We start from the raw sequence: 10,455 nt of genomic DNA, 5'->3' as shown, positions 1-10,455 counted from the left end.
TGTGTGTGTGTGTGTGTGTGTGTGTGTGTGTGTGACCAGCGGGGAGGGAGGTTCCACTTAGGGAAAAGATGTGTGCTGGCCGGAAGGAAGGGTCAGCTTGCCGAGCACAGTGGCCCTGTGCCCACTCCATCCTTCCCGGCCCCGGTCGGTCGGTCAGTCGGTCTGGGGTGAGGTGGGCACGCGGTGCCAGCATGTGGGAGCCCTTGGACGCCAGCAGCCCCAGTGACACCGCAGCTAATCCCTCAGCTGCTGGCCTAAAGGTTAGTGGGTCAAACCACCAGCCGCTCTGTGGACAAAGATGGGGCAGTCTGTGTCTGTAAAGATTTGCAGCCTTGGAAACCCCGTGGGGCCTTGCTGGTCTGTCCTACAGTGTCAGGAGTCAGCCCAGGTCACACCAGCCCTGCCCCACCTCTCCCCTGGGGCTGCCTTGGTGATAGGTTGAGAGAGGTGACCCAGGCTTGGGGCGCCTCCAGGGCTCGGTTCCTGCTGGGGTGTCCCTGCAGTGAGTGATCACACAGGCAGGGGTGGGGGGCAGAGTGGAAGAATGAACTCCCCCAGGCAGGAACCCATCATGCCCCTCCTCCCTCCCCGAGGAAGGCTGGGCGAGGATGGAGGGAGGGCTGCCCACCGCACCCCCTCCCCTCCCCACATCCGCATCCACACCTGTGTGGTCCCCGTGGTTAGAGGGACCTGGGCAGCCGGAGCCTTAGCTTCCTATTTTTAGTTTTGCAGCTCAGAGTGTGCTGCTTGTTTTATAGATCAGTGTTCACGAGAGAGGAAGCCCTCGTGTGGGGGGCCGGGAGCCAGCCTCCTTTCTGGTCCCCTAGCTGCCCATGGCAGCCTGGGGCTCTCTGGTGGTCTGATGGATGGTAGCTGTTTGGGCCAGACCAAGCCCCAGGGGAGGGGTGGGTGGTCTGCTGTCTGAGCATGGTGTCTGCAAGGCCACTGGCCAGTCTCCATCCCTCATCACCAGACATGGGCCTGAATCCCAGCCCACCCCCAAGTGTGAGGTGCCAGGTCACAGCCGTGCCTGGAGGGCTGACCTGCAGGATATGCAGTGTGAATTGGGGCCCTCGGGAGGCCTTGCAGAGGAGTCAGCTGAGCAGGAGGCCACCAGGCCCGTGGGCAGGAGGCCTTGGGGCAGAGGGGCCTGCAAGCGCAGAGGCCCTGGAGGTTACCATGCGGCTAGGCTGGAGAGGAGAGACTCATAGGGGGCATGGGACAGGGTAGCGAGCAGCCCAGGCTGTGGGCTGTGGGCTGAGCAGAGGGGTTTGGATTTGGTCCTGTGGGCACTGAGGAGCCAGGCTGAGGAGTGGCGGTGTGTTCCATGGGTCTATGTGGATGGGCTTTCCGAGGCTAGCAGTGCGGACCAAGGACAGGAGTCTGGCTAAGAGAGCAGAGGCTTGTCCACAGGCCACGACCATCGTGAGGCAGAGGAGCATGCAACAGAAAAGCCAAACTCACTGCCCCTGAGTCCATTCTGACTTAAAGCGACCCTATAAGACAGGATCGAGCGGCCTCTGTGGGTTTCCTAGACCGCAACTCTTTACAGGAGTAGAAAGCCTTGTCTCTCTCCCACAGAGCGGCTGGTGGTTTTGAACTGCCACCCTTGCAGTTAGCAGCCCAACATGAACCAGGACCCCAGGGCTCCTCGAAGGAGCATAAAGTCTGTACAAAATCCTGTGAGAAGGAACTCAGCTTTCTCTAAGACACCTGATCACAAAATCCCCAGGTAGGAAGAACCCCAGGCCTCAGCTTCAGTTCCTCATTGGAGCAAAGTCGCTGGGGACGCAGACTTAGTCATAGTCTGTCCTGGCTCTGCCTCCCCACCACACGCTGTTTCAGGGAAGCCTGAGTCAGGACAGCCCTCTGAGCACGCACAAGGCCCAGGGCCCAGGGCCAGGCCTGCTCATCATCTTTACACATGCAGAGGGTTTTATGAATCTGAGTTTGAAACCCCAAGCTCTGTGGACTAAAATTTAAAAGAACATTTGAAAAACTGCACTAAATCAGACATAGCTGGGGGGTAGCGGGGGAAGGGGCTTAGATGATCCAGATCACGGAGAAATTTCTTGTAATCTCACTTCTCCAATTATGACCAATGTGAACGTTCTTGGATTATTTTACAACTAGATCTTGATTTTCTATACATATATCAGTGCTCTTCTAGGGATAAACATTTTTAGAGCCAGAAAGATGCACACTGTGTATACCAAGAACAAACCCACTGCCATCGAGTTGATTCTGACACTTGGTGGCCGTATAGGACAGAGCAGAACTGTCCCTGTGGGTTTCCAAGACTGTCGCTCTTTGTGGGAGCAGAGACCCTAAGCCTGCTCCCTCAGCTCGGCTGAAGGGTCGACTGCAGACAACACATAATCACTGAACCACCCCGGCTCCGGATAGCAACCCTATAGGGCAGGGTTCTCAACCTGTGGGCCACGACCCCTTTGGGGGTCGAACAACACTTTCACAGGTGTCGCCTGATTCATCCTAGTAGCAAAATGACAGTGATCAAGTAGCAACCAAAATAATTTTATGGTTGGGGGGGTCACCACCACATGAGGAACTGTCTGAAAGGGTCGCGGCATCAGGAAGGTTGAGAACCACTGCTCTAGAGAGACAGAAACTATTGTCCCTGCACCCCCCAGCACCCCACCCCAGCGACCCCAGTCTGCCCTCCCCCCCTCACGACGGGCTGTGGATGCGGGACTCTGCTGCCCTAGGTGTGTGTCCCCGACTCCCACCTGCCCCAGATGTGCTCTCTGGGGGGGCTATCTGTAGAGGTACAGCCTGCTCTGCCTTAAGCAGGTTCTTTTTCCATGAAAACAACTTAGTTCTAAATCACCGACTTCTGAAATTAGGAAAATACGTGGTCCCCATTATCCTAAAACTGTGTTCACGTGGCCTCTTGGCAACAGAAGGGGCAGCCGGCCCAGGGCAGCACAGCCCGAGGAGAGAGCAGCTAGGTGTTGGTGAGCGGCGCCTGTGAGGGGTTCTGTCGCTCTGAATGGACCTTTGATTCTGCCTGGCGGAGGGATCTTTCCAGGGCCCACTGGATTTGTTTGGATTTTGGTTCTTTTTTTTTCATAGAAAATGAGCCAGGTCCTTCCAGCGTCTACCGCCTCAGGCCGCACGGGAGTTGGGCCCCAATCTCTAGGCACCCTCTTCATGGACTCTGAGGCTTTACTGAAAACCTTGTGTTTTCTTGAGGTCTGTGCCCGGTCCAACGAGAAGATGGGCCGCATGGGCCTGGCACGGGCCCAGGAGCAATTCCACCCCCTTGACCTGCCGTCTCCCACCCCAGGGACTCCCAGAAATGGTCACTGCATCAGAACCTGTACCGGAAGCTCACCTTCCCTTTTATCTGCTTTGAGTGGAAGGACATGAGCGTGCTCAGTTATTCATCCCCAAACTATCAGTTTGCCAACACACACACACACTGGCGCAGTCTTGGGGACCTGTCAGTCCTCAGCCCCGTAGGGCACGCACTCTGGTTGGGGAGAAAGGCCAGAAGCCAACGAACAAATGAAGGGAGGTTTCCGATCTCGGTGTGTTTCCGAGGCGTCTGGAACGAAGTGCCGCGCGGCTGGTTTTAAGGAGCAAACATTTGCTGCCTCGCAGTTTGGGCGGCTTAGATGCTCAATTCAAGGCGTGGGCCACACCGGCTGATCCCTTCTGAAGACGAGGAGGGAGGAGCTGCTTCCTGGAGCCGCATCTGCCTCTGAGGTCGCATGGCCATGGCCCCTCCACCTAGCCCGATGTGTCCTCCTCATCGATAGGATTGAGCCTCACCCCAAAACAATAAACAAACAGAACCTGCAGGAGTCACTGGCTCCTGGTGACGAGGTGACAGAGAAGAGCTGCCGCACTGGGTTTTTTCTTGGCTGCCATTTTTACAGAAGCCAATCACCAGGCCTGCCTTCCACGGCACCCCTGCCTGGGTTGGAACCGCCAACCTCCACGTTAATCCCACAGAATCCATCCCAACACCTAGCAGCCCTATGCAGGGTGTCTGAGGCTGTAAATCTTTCCTGCATCAGATAACCTCAGCTCACTCTCTCCCCGGGAGCAGCTGGTGGGTAGAATCCTCTGGCAGTGATTCTCAACCTGTGGGTCGTGACCCCTTTGGGGGGTCTAATGACCCTTTCACAGGGGTTGCTCGATTCGTCACAGTAGCAGAATGACAGTGATGAAGTAACAATTAAAATAATGTTATGGTGGGGGTGGGGGTGGTCACGACAGCATGAGGAGCTGTATGCAAGGAAGGTTGAGAACTACTGCCTCCGGCCTTGTGGTCAGCAGTTCAAAGCTTGGTGGGATGTAGTCTAACCCACAGCAGATAGGGATGCGTGCTATTTTAAAGCAAATGGGTAAGTGTGATGGAGGAAGACGGGGTGTCAGAGGCAACATTAGGTAAAGTTGTCGGAGAAAGTAAGTCGCTCTGACAAGGTGACAACAGATTACCATGACAAGAGCTAACTCCAAGGTCAGCCGTTCAAAACCACCAGGTGCTCCATGGGAGAAAGATGAGGCTTTCTACTCCCGTAAAGATTTCCAGTCTCGGAAACACACAGGGTCAGTGCCTCTCCGCCCTAGAAAGGCCCTATGAGTCGGAATCAACTCAGTGGGAGTGATTGGGGGCTGGGCAGCCTAATCACAGCTGCTGTACCAGATGCGGTGTCTATACAGGAGCAGACCCAGCAGCCTGGGGAATTGGGGATGCCGCTCCCCTGGTTTGGCACGCCCTTCCTTGGCAACCCCCAGCAGCAGAGCAGAGAAGCACTCCCCCATCACGTGGCAGGGATGACAGAACCACATTCCTCTTTTCCATCAGGACATCGCCCTTGTGGGCTATCCGAGGGCAGTGGCCTAGAGGCCAGTCAGGGATGGAGATTTCTGTGGAGATACTTTCAGGGAGGATGGGAGCAGGACAAGAGCAGGGAGATTAGAAGCCCGGAGCTCAGCCTCACTCTGCTCCCCGGGGGGCTCTGGAGCGTGAAGTGCATCACTGCACATGAGTTACTTGAAAGGAGAGACTTGTCCTTTTGAATTCCCATGTCAGTCAATCAGCATGGCTAGCCGAGGCCCTGGAGGGGCATACTTCCCTGGAAGATGCCTACTATTTGACAGAGAACGGCTCTCCAGAGGAGGAGGCAGATGTGAGCTGTTAGCAGCCAACACTCACATGATGCCAATAAAGCAGAGCACCCGGAAGATGGATGTCTGCAGAATATCAAGACGATCGAGGAAAACGTTGGATGCTGTCAGTAAGCCGACCTTTCCGCTGGGTGCTGCTCCCACCCGAGGAGCAGAAGGGGCCAAGAATCCTGGATGCCCTCATGTGACAAAGCACGCCGACGGGTGGGAGAGCAGCCCCCAGGAGATGGAAGGACCCACCATATTGGTGAGGATTTGAAGGGGCCAGCATCTGGGGCAAGCCATGGCCCCTCTTTCAGAGAAGGCACCACTTGCTGCCCCTTGCCCTGAGAATGACCCCCAGAAGTTATGCCCCTGTTGTAAGCCACTGGATGACCTGTGAAACACCCAAATTCTCAGTGCCATCAAGTCAATTCTGACTCATAGTGACCAACATGGGACCGTACAGAACTGCCCCTGTGGGTTCCCAAGGCTGTCACTCTAAGAGAGCAGGAAGTCTGGTGGTTTCGAACTGCTAATCTTGCAGTTAGCAGCCCAACTTGTAAGCACTGCCTAAAGGTGACCTTAATTGACAAAAGGGTCTTTGCCGTTTTAGTTAAGGCTCTCAAGACGAGAAGCCCACCCTGGCTCTTATAAATAAATAAATAAATAAAACTCACTGTCATAGAGTTGATGCCAACTCACAGTGACCCGCTGTGACTTCCCGAGACTGGAACTATCTATGGGATTAGAAAGTCCCATCTTCCTCCCGAGCAGTAGATGGTGGTGTAGAACTGCAGACCTTGAGGATTACAGTCCCCAGCCCATAACCACTAAACCACCAGGGCCCCCTGGATTGCCGAGGTAGGACGTAAAGTCAGTGGCAAGGACCCTCTTAGGAGACGTTCAGAGAAGAAGCACAAGGAAAGAGGAGAGGCCGGTGGAACAAGATGTCCACTGATCGCACGCATGGAAGGGGCTGTGTAGAGACCAGTGCAGAGGGGCCATGGGGAGGGGTGTCCTACGCTTCCAGGCAGTAGGATGCTCAGCATAAAGACAAGCAGACACCAGTTTGTTAAAAGAGCAGCAACGCATGCTGATAGACTTCCCTCTGTCATTCGCCCTCAGCACAAGCTGGCAGAGCACAGCTCCCCAACTCTCCCAACCAATTTTTCTCCATCTCAGAGATAGCTAGGATGGCTGACCAGCCAAATGACCAGCCTGGGGTGGATATACACACAAATAGGTTTGGTCAAGGGAGCTCTGGTCTGATGCCTCCAAACCCTACCTCCCCAATAGCAGGGATAGCACAGCCTACCAAACCACATGGGGGTGTCTCTACAGGGAAACCTGGAGTGGGCGAAGAGTGAATAAGCTAACAAGCTAACTCTCCACACAAGCCAGGGGAACCCCAGCCCCACGCAGCAAAGCGAATCCCTCAACCCCTAGGTACAGTGCTGCACACACTTGGCCCATTAGCAAGTATATTAGGCAAGGTTCCCTAGAGAAGCAAAAAAAGGACACTAAGGATTTTATATATATATATATATATGGATACATTTACATAATAAAGAACAATGTAACCACAGATTAGTCCACACGGCAGTACAGAGACCTGAGTCCAACTCACTCTCATTGGTCAGTTAACAGACTGAAGGTCATTCCAACTGCCATGGCCAGCAGGCCAAGGCCAAGGAAGCAGACAGGAGAAAGATGAGGTGGCGAGGTGGAGCAGAAGCCAGAAGCGCAGCGTGGCACAGCAAATGAGGCAGAGCCTCGTGGTGTAGCAATGCGAGTAGATGGCTGGAGATGCAGCATCTGGAGGGGTGACCAGAGGAGCTGAGTCGGCCCACAGGCAGCAGACACAGAAAAGGTGTGTGTGTGTGTGTATGTGTGTGTGTGTGTGCGCGCGCCACAGTGCCATGGCATAGAACAGCACTGTACAGCGACACGATCCACCGAGGTCCACGGTTGGCCTGGCCAGGTGGAGCGGAGCACTGCACGGCCCACGGGTAAGCACAGCACATATGAGGCAAGGCAGCTAGATGAGGCAGCACGCTGGTCCACCCAGCAGGGAGAGTGGGGAAGCAGCCTCCTGAGAGCCATTTATCTCAGTTGCACCTCCAAAGGAAGTCATCAAGCTGCAACCTGATTGACAGGCTAAGCTCCACCCATATCTTCTTCTAAGTGTACACACACACACAAACTATGGAGCAAGGTCTTAGCAAAACACTACAAGTAGTAACTGAAACATTGGTTTTACAAAGCACAGGCAGGGTGTCTGGGAGCAAGAAAAAGATTAAAATAAGGGTCCAGAAGCCACTCCTGGCTGACGTACTGGATACACCTAGCAGTTCACCAGCTGTCCCGTGACACTAGCCCCTGGTCAGCACCCCATGCCACTTAGATTAGCAACCTGCCCTCTGAGTAGGCTATTGCTTTATTCCTCCCTCCCAGACCACCTAGGTAGGTGGCAGTTATATAGACTCCACTCCCCACCCCCACTTGGTCACCTCCATCATCCAAAAAGAGCAAACCCCATCACCTCTGACCTGATCCAACAGAAGTCTATTCCTTTAAGTTATTTGACCTAAATCATAAGACTACAGGACTCTTGGCCATACCAGACACCACAATCAATCATTCCCCTAGCCTTACTCTCAACCCTACCCTGACCCTAAAAGACCCTACCCTAAAGACTACATAAACCAGACACTGTCCCCAACTGCTCAAAACACCTCTGCTCCACACAGTCCTGATTTTACCCAGGTCAAAGCTCAGACCCCAGTTGTTCTGTTACTGGTATTGTTGGTTTGCATTCTATCATTCCTAAACCCTCCCCTTCTTTTAAACAAAGTTGTGCACTAGTCTTAAAAATTATCTTTAATTAGGACTTCCCCATCTGTTGTCATACTTAAGGACAGAAACATATATTATTTTATGTTTTTGCTTTTAATTTACTTTGTTTCTAGTCCCTCAACACATCATCAGTCTACAAATTAGCGCCCACATCAGAGACAAAACTCCTGGGCAAAGCTCAAGCCCAAACAAACACACAGCAACAGCTCTCCTGCATCTTACTCTGCTGTTCTTTTTTCTACTTTTATTTTTAATACTTTTGTCTCTAGCCCTTTCCTTCTTTAACTTTAATATCTAAACTTTTTAATTTCGGAGTCCCTTTTAGCTATCTTATTTTTCTCTCCTTTTTCTTCTCATTAGTCCTTGTCTTTCCTCTTCATCCTCATAAAACCAAAAACTGACACTACTCTTACTTTTTTTCTCTCAAATATTATTACCCATTCCTCCATCATTGCAAAACAAGGCAATTTTGGGTCTAATTTCCTTTCTTTTAACCTACCAATTAACACTGTTTGATCCCTCTCCTTTTTACTTCCATTTTCCTTTCTTTCTCCCTCCTCTAAGACTTCCTATTCCATTTTAACACTTTTCTATTTCCTAACACTTACTCTAACACTCGCCCCCAGATACTTAATATAAAGTCTGTACCACCCTCCACTGCGCCTCCTAACAGAGTTAATTATTCCCACATAACCCCACCTCCCTAAAAGCTACACCAAGATGTCAAGAAAACAAAATAAGAAAAAAAGCGGAAAAAAGAAAACAAAAGAAAGTATCAGGTCACACAATAAAACAAGACACAAATAACCGAACAACAATCAGAGCTAAATGCAATGTCTGGAATTGATCAGGCCATGGAGTTACCAGAAAAAGAATTTAGAAGAATGATGATGGCATGCATGCCCCAGATGAAGGAAGAGTGAAACAATAGAAAAGCTAGATACTCCATGCCTCACACTCCATGCCTCACACTACATGCCTCACACTACATGCCTCACACTACATGCCTCACACTACATGCCTCACACTACATGCCTCACACTACATGCCTCACACTCCATGCCTCACACTACATGCCTCACACTCCATGCCTCACACTACATGCCTCACACTATATGCCTCACACTACATGCCTCACACTACATGCCTCACACTACATGCCTCACTCTCCATGCCTCACTCTCCATGCCTCACACTACATGCCTCACTCTCCATGCCTCACACTACATGCCTCACACTACATGCCTCACACTACATGCCTCACACTCCATGCCTCACACTACATGCCTCACACTACATGCCTCACACTACATGCCTCACACTACATGCCTCACACTATATGCCTCACACTACATGCCTCACACTACATGCCTCACACTACATGCCTCACTCTCCATGCCTCACTCTCCATGCCTCACACTACATGCCTCACTCTCCATGCCTCACACTACATGCCTCACACTACATGCCTCACACTACATGCCTCACACTACATGCCTCACACTACATGCCTCACACTACATGCCTCACACTACATGCCTCACACTACATGCCTCACACTACATGCCTCACACTACATGCCTCACTCTCCATGCCTCACTCTCCATGCCTCACACTACATGCCTCACTCTCCATGCCTCACACTACATGCCTCACACTACATGCCTCACACTACATGCCTCACACTACATGCCTCACACTACATGCCTCACACTACATGCCTCACACTACATGCCTCACTCTCCATGCCTCACTCTCCATGCCTCACACTACATGCCTCACTCTCCATGCCTCACACTACATGCCTCACACTACATGCCTCACACTACATGCCTCACACTACATGCCTCACACTGCATGCCTCACACTGCATGCCTCACACTGCATGCCTCACACTACATGCCTCACACTACATGCCTCACACTACATGCCTCACACTACATGCCTCACTCTCCATGCCTCACTCTCCATGCCTCACACTCCATGCCTCACACTATATGCCTCACACTACATGCCTCACTCTCCATGCCTCACTCTCCATGCCTCACACTCCATGCCTCACACTATATGCCTCACACTACATGCCTCACTCTCCATGCCTCACTCTCCATGCCTCACACTACATGCCTCACTCTCCATGCCTCACTCTCCATGCCTCACACTCCATGCCTCACACTATATGCCTCACACTACATGCCTCACTCTCCATGCCTCACTCTCCATGCCTCACACTACATGCCTCACTCTCCATGCCTCACTCTCCATGCCTCACTCTCCATGCCTCACACTTCATGCCTCACACTATATGCCTTACAAGAAAAACTTCAAAAAGAAACCAAAAAGTGATGCACGACAATAGCAGAATTACACAATACTATAAAAGAAGAGAGAAACAGAACTGAAGAGATGGAAACCTGAATCAGTGAGATTGAAGACAAGCCTATAGACTCTAATCTA

Source organism: Tenrec ecaudatus, chromosome 1 (assembly GCF_050624435.1).
Source record: "Tenrec ecaudatus isolate mTenEca1 chromosome 1, mTenEca1.hap1, whole genome shotgun sequence".
NCBI classification, from domain to species: Eukaryota; Metazoa; Chordata; class Mammalia; order Afrosoricida; family Tenrecidae; genus Tenrec; species Tenrec ecaudatus.
This window is presented reverse-complemented; position numbering follows the sequence as displayed.